At 36.3% G+C, this 18,902-nt stretch overlaps 1 protein-coding gene across 4 annotated transcripts in view; it reads right to left on the reverse strand.

Annotated features, from left to right (window-relative positions):
* MARCHF1 (membrane associated ring-CH-type finger 1) overlaps positions 1-18,902 on the reverse strand; it is a 1,238,958-nt gene that overhangs the window by 803,420 nt on the left and 416,636 nt on the right. For all 4 annotated transcript variants that reach the window (XM_069097636.1, XM_069097675.1, XM_069097649.1 and 1 more), the window contains one exon: positions 4,139-4,218. The gene's annotated coding sequence lies outside the window, so the exon portion shown is untranslated. The remainder of the gene's footprint in view (positions 1-4,138; positions 4,219-18,902) is intronic.

Raw genomic sequence — 18,902 nt, forward strand, 5'->3', positions numbered from 1 at the left:
AGAGAGAGAGAGAGAGAGAGAGAGAGAGAGAGAGAGAGAGAGAGAGAGAGAGAGAGAGAGAGAGAGAGAGAGAGAGAGAGAGAGAGAGAGAGAGAGAGAGATTCAGGATTGTAGGAGTAGAGGTTTTGAAACTCCATGAGGGATCAGATAATTCATTTCTCCTAACCTTCCAGTTCAGAAAAATGTGTTGTTTTAAAATTTTTTTTCACTAGAGTATTCAAATTCTCTCTTTATTTATTTCAATTCATATCCATTCTCAACATGTAAGAATCATACCTAAATTCTCTCACATTTCTATTTAAATCTGCTTCTACTTGTTCTTCCATTAATTAAAAAAGAGAAAACTGGTCCCATTTTTCGGAGTCCTTCAGTTATTTGAGGACTATTTTTTAATTTTTTTTCTTTCTTTTCCTCTCAAAGTGGAATAATTCCATTTTCTTTCATGTCTCCTCATAGGCTGAATTATTCAATCTTTTAATCAGATTTGTGACCTTCCACTGAACATTCTCCAGGTCCCCTTGATTGTGCAGCCTAGAATTCATTGCAAAAGTCAAATAAACATCAAATGGAGTAGACTGATAAAATTTCCTCTTAGTTGCCATTTCTTCTCTGTTTTAATCATGTATCCCCAGAACCATGCTTGCTTTTTAATTATAGTGTCAAAAGTCTTTCATGTTTGCATATAGTCCTCCCTGTCTACTTATAATTATACATGCACTTATCCTTACATCCTATAATTCAATTTCATGAAGATTCTTTAAATGTCTATCATGTCTAAGCACTGGGAATACAAAAGTAAAAAACAGAACAGTCGCCTGCAGAGAGCTCGCCTTTTATTTACATCCTTAATATAGTAGTATCTTTGAGAGCCATGTCTGCATCAGGGTCATATCTGTCTGGTTTTCCACATGATTTTGGACCATGGAATACATGATCTACCCAGATACATTATCCTAACTGCTACTCTGTCTCTTGACTCCCTTGCAATGGTCATCACCATTCCTGGAAGGCTCTCCCTCCTTATCTTCCCTTCTTGGCTTTTTACAAGACTCAGTTCAATCCTTTCTTTTGAAGTGCACCTTTCCCAGTCCCTGCCTCATTGTTGGTACCTTCCATTTGATATTTCCTTCCATTTACACTGTATCCGTCTTCTATGTGCATAGTTGCTTGCATCCTATTTCTTCCATTACAATGTGAACTCCTTGAGAGCAGAGCCTGAGTTTTTGCCTTTATTCTTATGCCCAGTGCTTACTATAGTAAGGGGCGGGATGGGGGGGGGGGAGGGAGGAAAAAGATAAGGAAGGGAATAAGTATTTATATAATACACCTAGGGGGCAGCTAGATAGTGTAATGGATAGAATACTTAGCCTGGAGTCAGGAAGAACTGAGTTCAAATTTGGTCTTAGTCACTTAACCTGGTTTACCTAAGTTTGTCCATGTGTAAAATGAATTGCAAAAGGAAATGACAGACCACTTCAGTATCTTTACCAGGAAAACCCCAAATAGGGTCACAAAGAGTCAGATACTACTCAAACAACTGAACAACAATAACAATATAGTACTTCTTATGTGTCATGTACTGTACTAAGCATTATTTACAATCATTATATTATTTGATGCTTACAATAACCCTGTGAGATACAGCCTTTTATTGGCCTCATTTTACACTTAAGGAAATTGAAGTATACTGAGGTTAAATTATTTGCCTAGGGTCACACAACTAGTAAGTGTGGGAGGCTGAATTTGAACTCAAGTCTTCCTGACTCCAGGCCCAGCATTCTAACCAATGAACTACCAGGTGCCTCTGGTGCCTGTCACATAGTAAGCTCTTAATAAACCCTTATTGGATGAAAGTCTACATGTTCCAATAAATATTTATCAGATTGCACTATTTTATGGTATATGATTTTTCCCTAGGGTTTGGTACCTGGCATTTAATCTTCAAAACTTTCATTCTTTTCTGTTTTTCTAACATCTCATAAATTTATTAGTCACCTTGTATTCTAGCATAGGACTCCAAAGGGGGTGTTTACCCCTCCTCCACCTGGTATGATCCAGAAGTAAGTGTGCTGTCTATGTGATCCCCAAGCATTAGGGAAGATGGTATATAATTCTGGGTTATAAACCTCACTGGGAATCCCCTCCCAGGTAGTTATAGTGCCCTACAAGCCAGTCTCTGGGTCTAAAAGTTATATAGTTTGGAAAATACTTTTTCCTACCTGTTAATAAATGTGTTTTGTGTGACTAAAGTGTTACAGATGGCATCTGTTCAAAGACAGATGGCATCTATCCCTTCCTCTCTATCTAACAGTTATATAATAGACAATTATAGAAGGGGCAATAGCTAATTTTGTCTCATTCCCACAAGGCAGTTTGAAAGAAGAAAGGAAGTTATGACTGGTTCTTGTGGGTGAGTTAGCAGAGAAGAGAATAAGTAAAGGAAATGAGAACATTTTGTCAACTTGGGAAGAACAGGAAGGATTTTAAGATTTAAAGACTCTGCATACCATGTGAACTCAATTTAATCCTTGGCTTCTCAAGTTATAACATTATTCATCACATGCTTTCTGGACTAATATCATGCCCTCCCCCCAAAAAAAACTGAGCATCCATGTACTAAATAAGTATCAAAATGAACTGGTATCTTCTGTAAAAACACACAATATTCAGCTACATTCATGGGGCCATACTGAAACCCAAGAACCTAATACTTTCTTTTTTCTCTGATATATACTAATGTAGAGGGTTAACCAGTATAGCCTAATCAACTTGGTGAGATTACAGAAATCTGAACCATGGTTTGAGATATCGATTCAGTCTCCCAGTAGAGGGTGTGTGTATGTGTGTGTGTGTGTGTTTGCATGCTCACATACATGTGCATGCATATAGAGATTGTTTCCCAAAGGAGGGTATTATATTTTCAATAACCCAATGAAAGGTGTGTGTGTGTATGTATACTTTTGCACATGCACACATGAAGGGTATCCACTGGCACCTTCTGGAAGACACTAAGTACATCTCTTATCCTGGGAACTTATACAATTATTAATTAAGATATACGGTCTTTAATTAATTAAATAATTAAGACTCAGAGAACTGTTTCAGCATTCTCTGAATCCTGGCTGATCTGTCTACCCCCTTTATAGACCTGCTCAAAGAACGAGGCTCTATATATCCTCAAACCTGAGTCAATCAAATAATCTTTCAGAAGTTTAAATTTAATCACTCATCCTCAGCAAGATCCAAATAGGTTGTTAAGCACAGAGGCCAAGAAGTTGCACTATTTGGGGATAAAAAGCACTGGATTTAAAGTCACAGAACCTGTGTTCAAATTCCAGCTCTGTCACCATCTATGAGACCTTGGGCCTTAATTTTCTCATCTGTAAAATGAGTACATGGGCCCTATTTTAGGATCATAGAGCAAGGGTTAGAAGGGACATTAAGGGACTTTACCTGGGTACTTAAGGTTCTAATGGAATGTCCTCACTCTCCATACAGAGATGCAACCCAAGACCCAAATCAATGTCTTATATCTTTGTTAACTTATCAAATTGGTCAGTTCATCCATTTGGAACCTACTGAAGATGAATGATTAAGTTGGAGCATCTGGCAGATGATGTGATTGCCTCAGGTTAATGAGCAAATCAAGATGCTTCCTTTAAATAGGACCTAGAAAGTCTGTCAGCACTCTACATTAGTCTCTCTGTGAAATCCAGGTGTTTTAAAGTATAAGAATGTGATCATTTCATCTGTTGCATGTAACAATCCATCAAGAGCATAGCTAACAGACTAACAAAGATATACACCTGGTTTTTGGAGAAACTACTACTCTTTTTTCTTTTTGTTCAGTTATTTCAGTCATGTCTGACTCTTTATGACACTATATGGGGATTTTCTTGGCAAAGACACTGGAGTAGTTTGTCATTTCCTTTTTCAGCTGATTTTACAGATGGGGTAAGTGATTTTGCCCAGGTTCATACAGTTAGTAAGTATCCATCCCACTCATTCCTAAAACTAATACTATTCAAGAAAAGCAAGGTTAAAGAAAATATGATTTGTTATTTGCTTTTAGAAATAAAAATAGTGTTCTGTTCTCAAATAAAGAGGTGGTCTTTTAAAATTAAATAGAAAAACTTACAAAATACAGCAGTCGTTTAGGAAATCACAGCAACAGCAAAACTCTGTGTATTTTCTCAAAGCTAGTCCTGGGTACATTTCCTGAAAATGAAAATAAAAATAAATGAGTTTGAAGACTTCTGTTCACAACAGCCCACTAATTCAAAATAGTAGAGGTCCACCCAAATCAGAAAGACCTAGTTTCATGTCCTGTCTTTAACCAATATTATTCAGACCAATATAACCATGGTCAAGTCAAACTTTCAGTCTTCTGGAAAATTTCTAACAATAAATGGTAGAGAAGCTGATGTCCTGGAACAATAGATGTTCTTCATTAGGACATCCTTACAAGCTGCCTCCCTTAATTTTATACAGCAACACCCCACCCAAAAGGAAATCTCAATACTACCTATGTATCAACAATGTGCTTATTACCTGAAAGCATTTCTGCTCACTAACTGCATGACCTTGGGCAAGTCAGCCAACATCTCTGAGTCTTCACTTCCTCCTTTGTAACATGAGAGAGTTGGTGTACTCTAAGATCCCTTACACCTCTAAATCTGAGTCTATAATTTTGTGATCCTCCTCATTTCAAGATTCAGGGAAAAACAAGGTATATGGGCTAGAAGGACTGAATTATCCTTTTTTTCCCCATTTGAAATTGTTAATAAAATCAAGTCTGTTCTATGAACTGTCATCAATAGTTGTGTGCCTTTCCCTAATGTTTTTCACAGAGATATTGATGACAAAGAAGTCTTTTTAGTGAAGCAGATACCCAGGGACAATATTGATCCTTCCTCGAAAAGAGATCATACCGAATTAATGTTATTCTAGTGATTGAGGGAGACTGACATTTAACTCTGGCTCCATGGTTGGTGGAAAATCAGAAAAGACTTCAGCTTGCATCAAGTTCGAAAGTGGTGACTGTGAAATGAAGAGTTAGTCATAATCAAAATGACTACAGAATGAATGGATTAATTTAAAGAAGTTGTGAACTTGCCTTTTCATTATATGTGGTACATAATTAAGCTCTGTGACTCTACTGACACACTGGAAGCCCATGATAACCAAATAGAAGAGAGAAAACAAAATTAATATTACTAAATTAGGCTCACAGGACATTGAGGTAGGATGGACTCAAGAGTTTATCTAGATTTTACTAGTGGAATATAAACTCCTTGAAGGCAATGTCTATTTATGTTTTTGACCTTATGTCCCCAGTACTTAACCGAGAGTATAAATCCTTGGTGAATAAGTGAATGAATCTACTCAAACCCCCTCATTTTAATACAAGGCAATTTTGACTGAAAGAGGTCACATGGGTAGTAAGTAGCAAAGCTGTGATTTGTACTCAGCTCCACTGACTTCAAATTTCCTTCTACTACACCATAACTTCACTAAAGTCAGCTTTCACAAGAAGAAGAAAAATACTGCATTCCATATTAGAGGCTTCAGGCTTATTTTTGTCCTCAAGTAAAATATAAACAATGTTAACTTCTTTTGTTCCCATTAAGTTAAAATTAGTTCAAAAAGGTCCACTTTTGTGCTGTTGAATGGTGAGAGTAGTGGGGCACATTGGAAAGAACAGTAACTCTGGAATTGGAGAACCTAGGCTTAACTTCTGGGTGATCTTAGCTAAGTTACTTAATTTTCCTGGGCCTCAGTTTCCCTATCTGTAAAATCAGTGGGTTGGACTAAATCCTTAAGGATCCTTCTAACTCTAGATGCAATTGCACAAAACAATAGGAGTATTATGAGTTAAATGTTAGTAAACTAATTGTGAATGGTACCATAAGTCAAAGAAATATACTGTATTTGACTTACATAGTTAAAATAAATTCTTCCAACCCTTTTCCTGGGTAGTAATAATGTCTCTTGTTAGTCTGAGTAAGGTCTTCTCTAGTTTTATTTTTTTATTTTTTTTTAAGCAATTGGGGTTAAGTAACTTGGTCAAGGTTACACGACCAGTTATTCCTGGGTGTGGTGCTAAGTATCTGAGCCCAGATTTGATCCCCAGGTCATCCCAACACTGGATCCAGTGCTCTTACTTGCTGTGCTACCTGGCCACCCCGGTCTTATCTAGTTTTAAGCCAAACAAAACTGCACCTCTTAACAAATATCCAGTATTTCAATGTTTACCATTTTTTAGTTACAAAGATTATAATTTAAAATAAAAAAAGGTTTAAAAATGAAAATCCCACTCAAGCAAGAGTTTGTAACTATTCAGAAATATGAAATCAAAAGATAGTATGTTCTTGTTCAGCCTTTGTTTTCAAAGAGGACCAATGACATCACAGGGTGGTGTCCTGACTTGACATGAATAGGATTTAAGTGAGGCAGAGCTGTACAAAGTCATCAGCCTCACTCTCTCCTACAGAGTTCATTGGAGTCTAATTGTAAGACAAAAGTCAGGACAACTGGTAATAGGCAGGAATATGAAGTAGAAGAAGGAAGAGCACAGGACTGGGAAGGCAGGAAATCTGAATGTCTCCCCTAACTATGATAGAATTTGCTTGACCTTGGCTAATTTGTTCAACTCCAGAGCCTTAATTGTTTTTTTTAACTGTAAAATAAAAGAGTTGTAACTCAATGTCTATTGGGGCACCCTCCAGCTTTAAAGCAAAGAAACTTACTTATTCTAGGAGTCAACATGGGAAGAAAAAGTTGTTAACCATTAGTTTTAGCAACCAGGATTTGGGGGAGGGTATTTCTATGGCAAGACCGATTTCACATAAGGGGCATGTTAATAGCATTCAGTTTTCTTATCACAGCCTGTTGCTGCCCAGCTACTTAGGAGTAAGCAGCCCATTTCCTCTCTATAAATAAAGCAATAATAACACTGATTTATAAAGCACTAGAAGACCTGCAAGGTTTTCTCACAAGAAATGTATCAGGTAGGCAGTACTGGATCATCATCTGCATTTTATAGATGAGAAAACAGTTTCTAAGATGTGAAGGAACTTGCTGAAGACGCCCAAGTAGTAATTTTCTGATTCAGGATTTAAACCCCAGTCTCCTGTCTCTAGCACATATACCACAAGGCCTAAGAACCTACCTAGTACTTGTTTCATGTAGAGACACACCACTAGAGCACAAAATAATAAGAATAAGAAGAATTTTAATTTAGGAAGTTGGGTAGTTGTTTTAAATGAAATTTTCCTTATTCTCCCATTGTTCCATTTTTATTCCATAGGACAGAGAATGGTGGCAGGAAAACTATTTGAGAAGCTATTAAAATAATCCAGTGAGATGGTACAAGACCACAATGCCAATCCAGGATGGGAACAGTGGAAGTGGAGGGGAAGATGAATCTGAGATACATTTCAAAGGATGAATGATTGCCTTTAAAAAAATTATTCATTTATTTTTAGTTTTCAACATTCACTTCTATAAGATTTTGAGTTCCAAATTTTCTCTCTATTCCTCTCCTCCCCCCTCCCTAAGATGGCATGAAATCTGATGTAATTTATCCATGTACAATCATACTAAACACATTTCCACATTAGGGATGACTGCCTTTCAATGACTAATTAGGTATTTGAGGCTCTGGAGAAACAGTTAAAGTTCAGACCTTGGGGTAACAGAGAATTGAGAGAAAATAGAGGAGGGAATTTGATAGAGGAATTGATTAGGGAAAAATTAAAAGATAACTATTAGCTATGTTGAGTATGAGGATGTGAAAAGCTCTATGGGGAATGTTTGATAGAACAATGGAAACATAACAATAGAGCCTGGGTGAGAGAAATCTAGAGTTGGAAGAACCTCAGGGGCTAGTTAGTCAAATCCAATCATTTTACAGATGAGGAAACAGAGGCTCAGAAAGATTAAGTAACTTAGTCAAGCTTGTCCAGAATTTAAACCTAGTTTCTCCAACTCTAGAGGCATTGTTCTTTCTAACATACCATACCATTCCATACTACAGAACAAAAATGGAAATATAAATTTGAGAGCAATAGAAATAGAAGCCATGTCAGTAAATGAGCTATGTGAAATAATAAATATAGAAGAGGGAGAGCAGAGGACAGACAGCAGGCCCTTGACTGATATATTCCATATATTGGGTAGGAAGAATAAGTGATGGGATAGTATTCAAGGAATTCCAAGTATCCAAGGTCATATTCTTGTGACATTTCATGTTCACAAGGAAGGTTTCTACACTAGCGAAAAAAATGGCTATGTACTATATGAAAATTATTCCTTTCCAAGGAAGTTTGATCTTAACATTTTCTTTGTCAAGGAACTGAGAACCATATTTGGATAATTGAGATCAATGGGTCAATCAGAGGAAAAGCTGAAGGGATGTCTTCCTGTGCTCAGGGGTGGTGTTGGATGTTACATGAGTTGAATTTGAGTTGAGAATGTTCATTGACTCATTTTTGTTGTGCTGAGCAACAATGGACAAATAAAGATGTAACCCACGTATGCAAAAGATGCAGTCAAAAAGTTATCATGTTATTCTAACTTTCCACTTGGTTTTTCAATGCAGGGCCAAATATCCTAGGTAATTCAGAATAGAGACATGATTGAGTGGGAAAATAACCAAGGAAATGAAGGAAATAGAGAATAAGCAGAGTAGTATTAAAATGAGGTGACTTAGTACATCAGAAAAAAGAAGAATATTACAAAAAGAAATTAGCAATGACAAATGGTGTCAAATGCAAGGAAAGTCAGAATTGAGCAAAAAACAATAAACTGATTTAGCTACAAGAGTTTCAGAGCATCAGTGCCACCATCTAGCATTACATATGTATACAGTATATGATTGTAAACAGGTATGTATATATGTATATAATAGGTATAAATGTGTGTGTATACACACACACACAATATAGAGAAGCAATATGTTGTAGGTGACAAAGAGCTGCCCTTGAAGCAGGTAAGACCTGGGTTCAGATTTTAGCTTTGGCACATTGTAATGGGAAAGCAAATTTGGAAGATCTTCCCTGCCCCTAGGCTAAAGTGCACCTGAAGCCTGCAGTGGGAAGCTTGTTTTTCAGTAGATACTTTTTGATTGGCCAGTGGGTCAATAAGGTTGTTACATTCTCTGAGCCAGGAGAAGGCTATATAAGCCCTGATGTGAGACTTTGTTTTGGGGGCTCACTTTGAGAAGTGTTCTGTGATTTGATCTGGATTCTGGGAAGCTATTGTCCAGAGCCCCCCTGGCTTTGAAAAACCCAGATGTTGAAACCCAGATGTTGACTGGGTATGGATGTAATGGTTGGACAGTTTGGAAATCTGTCTACTTGATCTGTTTCTGTCTTGATAATTCTGCCTGTATACTTTGAAGTTCGGGGTGCTGACCTTTTTCCCCTGAACAAGGTAAACGATATATGTCTGACTGATTAAAGTAAGCTTGTTAACCCATTTTGAGTTGCTTTCCTTTAACAAAGCAGATCCAAGAACCTGTATTGGCAGCAAACCCTGAGGATGCTTGGGGTGCTTGCTGCTACACACATATAGGTTATGGAACCAGAAAGGCAAGTCACTTAAACTCTCAGGGAAATCCTTTAAGACCCTAAGTTGTAGAGAAGGTTCAGACATGAATTGATAGGGGGAGTTTCCTCAGTTATATGTTCTCTATGCCAATGGATTTACAGGTTCAGCCCCTATCCCAGTCCTTATTCATGTATAATATTAATTGTTTATAATACTGCAAAGCCAACCCCACCTCTTCAGTCTCCATCATACTCCACATTCAACAAGTTACCAAACTTTCATCATTCTATCTCCACAAAAGAGGCCCTTATATGCCAGCTGACTGATTGATTATTTCTGTCTCCTCTCAATCACACAACCAGCACTCTCATTCAAGACATGATCATCTCTTTTTTAAATTCTTGCAAGAGTTTTCTAATTGGATTCACAATTTCTTGCCCCTGCAATCCACTCTCCACAAAACCAGAAAATATATCTTCCTAAGTAGACAGCTGGGAGAAAACAACAACAATAACTTTATATCAAATTTCTTATATAAAGCATTGTTATTAAAAATATAGATAACTAATGGAAAAATATATGACAAAAAGCCATTCCTGAATAGTTAAGTGGCCAAAGGATATGAACTACCATTTCTCAAAACAAAAGAATTGTAAATCATCAAAAATCACATGAAAGGATACTTCATATCACTAATAAGAGAAATGCAACTGAAAATTTCCAATAAATTTCAAGACACTCAGAAAATTGACAAAGATGAAAAAAATATTGAAATAGTCAATGTTCCCTTAGAAGGATAGGTAGTATAGTGAATATAATGTTGGACTTAGAATCAGGAAAATGTGAATTCAAATCCTTCCTCAGACACCTAATAACTATGTGACCCTGGAAAAGCCACTTTACCTGTAAGCCTTAGTTTCTTCATCTATGAAAGTAAGTATAATTAATAACACCTCCCTTGCAGGGTTGTTGAAATAATCAGATGAGAAAATTTATACACCATACTTTGGTAATCTTGATGTCTTATATAAATGCCAGTTATTATTATATTGGAGAGGTTGTAGAAGCAAAATTGCTCTATGGTATTGTTGGTGAAGTTGTGAATTAATGCAACCATTTTGGAAATTGATTTGGAATTATGCAAATAAATGACTACCATGTACATACCCTTTTATCCAGACATTTCACAATAAGGCAAAATCCTCAAGAAGGTCACTGAGGAAACAAACAAACAAAAGTCCTATACAACAAAAACCAAGATGTCCCCACAGTCCTGGGGCAGTTTTGAGCTGTAGTAATTTATAAGTATAAATATGACACACTTAAAATAGCATCTATTTGAAAGTTTGATGATTTCCATTTCTTTTTATCTAGTTTTCTGAATTTTGAATGCATCTTTAATTACAATTATAACAAGACAATTAAATTCACCTTGTCATTAAGCATGGGGTATGTGATACTCTCTGGATGACTCTCACATGGGTAAATCCACAGGAAAAAATCCTTTTATTAGACCCACTTGGTCTCTAGTAAGCTTTTATTTGTTGGGTTTTGTAAAACTATCGAACATCATTGTTTGGATAATTTTTTCTTTTTTTTTTTTTGAGGGGGGAGGACAGAGCAATTGGGGTTAAGTGACTTGATCAAGGTCACCCAGCTAACACGTGTTAAGTGTCTGAGGCCACTTTTGAACTCAGGTGCTCCTGACTCCAGGGCCGGTGCTCTATTCACTGTGCCACCTAGCCACCCCATTTGCATAATTTTTAAGACTAGAATTACAAATACAATATTCTCAGTGAGAGTAGTAGTTGATGAAAGTTTTTACAAAGTTCAACAATCAATTAAAGCAATGTATAACCTAAGTTGCTGGTTATATTAAGTTTAAAAAACATTAATATTAAAAACATAAATAAGTAACCTGTCACATTTAAAAAAATATATTTGCAACATTTATGCCTGTGAAGTAATTAAAGCTTAAATCTGCACTAAGATTTTGGGGACACTTTATGTTCATAGCAGGACTTTTGGTGACAGGAAAAGACTAGAAACAAAGTTTATACCCAACTACTTGGGATTGCCTAAACAAATTTTGGTATATGAATGTAATAAAATATTACTATTTATAAGGAAGGATGAATACAATGATTCAGAGAAACACAGAGAGATTTTTATGAACTAATGAAAAGTGAGTTCAGTAAAGCCAAGAATCAATATACATAATGTGAATGGAAAGAACAACCACAAAAGAATTGAAAATGTGGCAAAACCATCAAGAGCAACCTTAGTCCCAAAGAAGAAATGTGAGAAAATATCTCCCTCTATTCTTTTGCTTAAGTGTTGGGGGGAGGGTCCAAGTGTGTATCATTATATGATTATTTTTTTGTGCATATTGATCATAAATGGAAATATATTCTTTTTTTCCCTCTTTTTCCTTCTTTAAAAATAAAGAAACAACCTTTGTTATAACGAATATCACTCTGGGAGGCAAGAGGGAGAAGGTTACAAAGGAAAATGTAGGTGCTGTAAAAAAACAAACAAAAAATTATGCTGAATATCTATTTTAAAAATATTTCCAGAACACTAGGCTTAATACCTCAGTTTCCTACTCAAGAATAATCAGTGGGTCCTTAATACTCCTTAAATACAATTTCTCTGTTTCTGTTGTAAGGTCATGTCTAACCCTTCAAGACCCCATTTTTTGTTTTCTTGGCAAAGGTACTAGAATGGTTTCCCATTTCCTTTTCTAGCTCATTTTACAGATGAGGAAACTGAGATAAATGGTGTTAAGTGACTTGCCCAGGGTCACACACCTAGTAAGTGTCTCTGGTCAGATTTGAACTTAGGTCTTCCTGACTCTTGGTACAACACTCTACCCACTGCACCACAAATTCCTTATTTGATATTTAAAGTTTTTCATAGTGTGATTGCAATCTTTCTTTTCACACTGATCTATTGTTCTCCCTCATACTTTGTGTTCTGGTCAAATTGACTTGCTTCTTTTTCTTTGAACTAGTATCCATGACTCACTTTCTTCAAGGTTTGACTCAAATACCATCTCCTGCAAGTTTTTCCTGAACCTCTAATCCAGTGGTTTTCAAACTTTGTTCTTATGACTCCTTTACATTTTTAAAATTTTAGATATTTTACATATATTTTATTTTTCCCCAATTATATATTAAAGCTATTTTTAATACTTGTTTTTAAAGTTTTGAGTTGCAAATTTTATCATTCTCTCCCTTATTTCCCAATATAGTTTATACATGTACAATCATTGTAAAATATTACCATATTAGTAATTTTGTACAAGAAGACTCGATTTTTTTAAATGGAAGGAAAGAAGGAAGGAAGGAAGAAATAGCATTCTTCAATCTGTATTCAGAAAGTGTCAGTTCTTTTTCTGAAGGCATATAGAATGCATCATCATAAGTCCTTTGGGATTGTCTTGAATCATTGAATAGTCAAGTCATTTACAATTCTTTATCAAACAATATTGTTGTTAGTGCATACAATATTCTCCTGGTTCTGTTCAGTTCACTATGCTTCAGTTCATGTAAGTCTTTCCAGGTTTTTCTGAAATCATCCTGCTTTTGATTTCTAATAGCACAATGCTATCCCATCACAATCATTTAACAAAGTTTGCTTAGTCATTCCCCAATTGATCAACATTCTCTAAATTTCCAATTCTTAGTCAACACAAAAAGAGCTGATATATATATATATATATATATATATGTTTATATTTATATTTATACAAATACATCCTTTTCCCTTTTTGGGGGGATGTCTTTGGGATATAGACCTAGCAGGGGTACTGCTAGATCAAAGAGTAGGCAGAGTTTTATAGCCCTTTGGGCAGAGTTCCAAATTGCTCTCCACGATGGTTGGATTAGTCCATGACTCCCTCAATAGTGCATTAGTGTCTCAACTATCCCACATGGCCTTTACCATTTATCATTTTCTTTTTTCATCATATAAGCCAATCTGATAGATGTGAGGTGGTATCTCAAAATTGTTTTAATTTGCACTTCTCTGATCAATACTGTTTTAGAGCATTTTTATATGACTATATATATATATGTATGTATCTTTGCTTTATTAGTTGAAAATTATCTGTTTTTATCCTTTGACTGTTTATCAATTAGGGAATGAATTGCATTTCTATAAATTTAATTCATTTCTCTATGCATTTGAGAAATGAGGCCTTTGTCAGAGATAGTCATTGCAAAAATTTTCCCCCAGTTTTCTGCTTTCCTTTTAATTTTGATTGTATTGGTTTTGTTTGTGGGAAAAAAAAACTTTTTAACTTTATATAATCAAAATTAGCTATTTTACATTTTGTAATTCTCTCTCTATTTTCTTTGGTCCTGAATTCTTCCCATATTCATAGATCGAAACAATAAACTATATTATGCTCTTTTAATTTACTTATGGTGCCCCCCTTTATGTGTAATCATGTACCCATTTTGACCTTGTTAGTCTACATCTAGTTTTTGCCATACTGTTTTCCAAGTTTTTTTTTAATCAATTTTTGTCAAATAATCACTTTTTGTTACAAAAGCCCGGATCTACTCTCTTACATTCTTAAAAATTACAGATACAAAAATTACACCGAGGTTAGAGCACTGGGCCTGGAGTTAACAAGACTTGAGTTTATGTCTAACCTTGGACACTTACTTACTGTGTGACCTTAACATCTGTCTGCTTCTGTTTCCCTAACTACAAAATGGGGATACTAATAGCATTAACTTCTGAGCATTGTTGTGGGGATCAAATGGCATATCTCTAAAGTTCTTAGCACAGACTCTGGCACATAGTAGGCACTTAATAAGTGCTTCTTCCCTTCCATGAGTCTTATAGCTATTAATACTCTATTTAGAAATAAAAACATTTTAATATCACTATGAAAATAATTTTTGATTTGGTGGTTGCTCTGAAAGGGGAGGTCCCTGAACCACATTTTGGGAACTGCAGGTTTTATTGTTCAGATTCTCTAGTTCTTCAAATCCTCAAGAACATATTTATTAATAAATTATATCCCTGTGGTGCCCCCTTTTGCCCCAATAAATGTAATCCTCTGGACAATGAGATGTTTTGTCTCTGTATCCCTGGGGTCTATAACATTGACTTGCAGACAGTAGATTGGATATATTAATAAACTTGTACACACATATGCAAATATATGTACAAACCATAACAAGAAAATAATAACAATAATAATAGCTTATATGCATGCACAGCGCTAAGGCTTGCAAAGTTCTTTCCATACATTATAAACATTTTATCCACAAACTCACACAGAGAGATATACTTTGTAAAACCTTTCCAAATACTACTGCTTTGCGAGTGCAAACCTCTGGACATTTAATAACAAGAGCTTCCACTGCCATTGTGTTATCATTCTATTCCCTCACAGTTACATTTTTGTCTCTTACTTGAAGTCTGTTTTATTTAGATTACTAGCCCACAGGCAGGGACTTTAAAAAAAAATCTTTGTTCTGTAGAAGATTGCCTTATTGCTGGAATTCAGTAAATGTCAAGTAATAATTCAAAAGTTCCTATTTATACATATGATTCTCAAGCAAATTTTCTCACCAAATACCTCTGGTTAGGAATTAGTAAATCAATGCATCTCTGCTGAGCACATCTGCTGTTGCCATAGAAATTCACACTGTATATAACCCATGTATTCAATCCACAGATAGTCTAAAAGGTATTATACATTCTTGTGAAAACTAGGTAATTCATTGAAAGGCTTCTTAGGATTTAATGGCAATTAAAATAGTATTGTTATGTTGAACAAAAAAATCAATATGGTCTGTCCAACAGCCACCCAGTGAGGAAGGTTTAGGTAAACAAGTTGGCCCAATGGATCTATCTTTAGTGGGTTTTAAATAGCATTCTCTATTCATTTCAGTGATTTACTTTTAGAATTGTAATCTGAAGATGTCAGAAGGTGGTTACAAAAAAATCCAACAGATATTTTTTGTTTATACATATTTAAGATGGAGAAGTATCAATTCAGACTTGTAAAACAATGTGGTGACTTTTTAAAAAAACAGTTCTTAGAAACTCACCTCCTGCCTCATTTAAGAGCATTACCATGGAAGTATCAAAATTTACTTCTATAGTTTTTTTGCTTTTATTTTTTTAGAGGGCAACTGGGGTTAAGTGACTTGCCCAAGGTCACACGGCTAGTTTTTTTGTGTGTGTGTGTGTGTGTGTGTTAAATGTCTGAGGTTGGATTTGAATGCAGGTCCTCCTGACTCCAGGCCCAGTGCTCCATTCACTGTACCACCTAGCTGCCCCGGCTTCTATAGTTTTAAGGCACTTTAGAGGACCTACCATCAGACCAAGCATCAACACACTCCAAATAGTCAAAAATATTGTTTTATGTTTAAAAACATATTCTAAGGCCATATATTTTCCTTCTCACCAATACAGGTCAACCTTTTTAGTTAAATTATCTTTGGAAATGTGGGGGAATGAAAAATTCATCATCCTGTGTCACCAAACAGGTAATGAGATGTCAAACCTGAGCTTGTCTGGTCCTCAAATGGCAGGCCTACAGTTTATAGCCAGCCCTGTATTTGAAGGCTCTCCATTATCATAGGATGTAACAGATAGTGTGTTCCATTCTTATAGCTTCTGAGCCACAGGGACACTCCCACCTACCTATCCATCCATACCCACAGAGACTACAATGATGACTCGAATGAAGGGCTTGGTTGGTCAGGGGTTTAAATTAAAGTGCCTTAAAACTATAGAAGCTAATTTTCCCAACACAGCAAAATGTTCATATCATCCCCATTGTTTGGTGGTAAGACACATAGAAAATTCCTTATTTAGTACCTGTAAGACTTTATTTAGCTTTAGTCCATCTGCTCTGCAAATACTCTTTTTAAGACTGTATCCCATGGCAACACCCAGTGCATCTTAACACTGGGTCTCCTGCAATAGCTCTTTCCTCCTTAGGAAGCCACTTAGGCATTGCAAATAGTTTTTTTTTTTCATTTAGCATTTGGGTGTGGGAGGGAGAAGGGAGAGAGGAGATTAAAACAGCAAACTCATTTCTTTGTTTTTTGTTTTGTTTGTTTTTTAAAACTATAGAGTAAGAACCTCTCCTTTCTCTCTCCCACTTAAGAATGAAAACTGTTAGACAAATTAGCTTTAAAATGCTTTTGTGAATCCTGGATAAATCCAGGAAGGGAGGATTATATGAGCTGTATTCTAAAGTAATCCAAACCTATCACTGAAGTCATTAGTAAGTTCACTTTGACTAATACATGAGAGCCCTTCAATAATACAGGATAACATTAAATGGGATCATAATAGTTCATGAAATAATGAAGTACAGTGGAAAAATGCCTGGATTTGGTGTGAGAGGACCAGGGTTCAAAATGAGCCTTTGTCACTCATGTGATCTCAAACAAATTATTTAACTTAATGTAGGCCTCAGGATACTCATTTGTAAGATGTGGGGGTGGAATTAGATGGTGCCTACAATCTCTAATTCTAAATCTATGATGAAACTATATAATCATACCACCTAAATCAGCTGAAATTTATATAGTACTTTAAAGTTCGCCAACTGGTTCATTCATATTATCTAATTTGATCCTCACAACTGTAGGAACTATAACTTTTATTACTCCCATCATAGAGATCAGTAAACTGAGGCACACCAATGTTAGGTGATTTACCCACAGTCACACAGTTAGTAAAAGTCAGAGGTAGAATTTGAATTCTGATCTTTCCTGAGACCAACTCCAACACTATTCTTACTTTAACACATTGTCCCTTTAAAGCCACAGCTTTCTAAAGCTTTGCTTATAGCCCACTTCCTAGGGCCATCATCTATCTGAGGGAGCAGCTCCAATGGAGTAGGGGCAAGCTACTCACTGCTGACAAACTACTCTTAAGAGGCCAAGCAAACCAGAAGTCCGGAGCTTAAAAGAAGACTTTGGTTCAAACCATTTGAACTACCACCTCCACTCAGATCCTAGAAGAGGTACCCAGGGTCAGAAGTCCTGCCCTACCTCCACCTTAGCCTGTTGGACCTCAAGGGAGCAACCTGGGGAGTAAAACTAGACATTCCCACCAACACCAACACTAATGAGAGATAAGCAGGTGAGCACAAGAACCCTGACCAGAACCCCTCTTCCCCACATCCAAACCAGTAACCCTGCTTTCTAGCCAGCTATTCACTATCCAAGGAAGCAATCCTGGTGAGGATGCAGCCTAGAAACTCCCTTTACAGGTATTCTAACCCCCCTTGTACCACCCCCTCACCACTCCAGTAGACAGATCTACTGAAGACCTGGAAAGTTTTCAGAGTTCAAGTCCTTGGCATATCACATGGCTCAACATCAGAAAAGGATATGATTTTATTCACGGAAATGACACTAAAAAAGATATATTCACATTTGCTTTGCTTCTGTAATTTTAGAATGACTGGGACATTCCATGTGACTTCAAGTTGAAAAACTGGTCTCCCCCCCGTCATCTGTGTTGTCCCCCATTTCTGCCTAGACCAGAATACTTTCCCTCTTCTGCTCTGACATAGACTTCCCTGAATTCCTTTAAGTCACAATGAAAATCCCACCTTTTTTATTATAAGGGATCCATAAGGACAGACTGTTTACTTTTCACATATGTAAAATATAAAATGGATGTCTACGATTCTTATCAATAATTGGGTAGTTTATAGGAAAGATTGGGGGTAAACCTGAAAATGATATGAATTTAAAAAGTAAAACCATTTAAAAGCAGCTTAAAAGAGTAATTATTTGAGGTGCAAAAGGAAGAACTGATACAGAAGAATTAGATGGGGAAGGAGGGCTGGTAGTTCTGGTAACCTACATTCATTGGGAATGGGTTTAAGAGGGAACAATACACACATATTTAGAAGAATATAAAAGTCTTTTAAATTAAGGAGAAATAAAATGGTAAGGGCATAGGGAGCAGGGAGAGGACAACAGAGGGATGTTTAGAAGGGAGGGTGAGGGAATAGGTAAAACAGTTATAGAAGTATGTTTAGATTTATGGAAATGGGAGGATGGGGGAGGCATCGTTGAAGGGGGGTAGGCAAGTTATAGGAGGGTAATGTAGCGGGTAGAAGTAAAGTAGAGGAGGCAGGAGGGATAGGAAACAAGAGATATAATCATACATAAAAAACAAAGATCAGGGGTAGAATAGTTTTGGGAGGGGTGGCCAGGTTGCATGGTGAGTGAGAGCACCGGCTCCAGAGTCTGGATGACCTGGGGATCAAATCTGGGCTCAGATACTTAGCACCACAACCAGAAATAACTGGCCATGTAACCTTGAGCAAGTTACTTAACCCCGATTGCTTT

Source organism: Petaurus breviceps, unplaced genomic scaffold (assembly GCF_028583685.1).
Source record: "Petaurus breviceps papuanus isolate PSGF00001 unplaced genomic scaffold, PetGlider_PUasm1.0 126, whole genome shotgun sequence".
Taxonomy (NCBI): domain Eukaryota; kingdom Metazoa; phylum Chordata; class Mammalia; order Diprotodontia; family Petauridae; genus Petaurus; species Petaurus breviceps.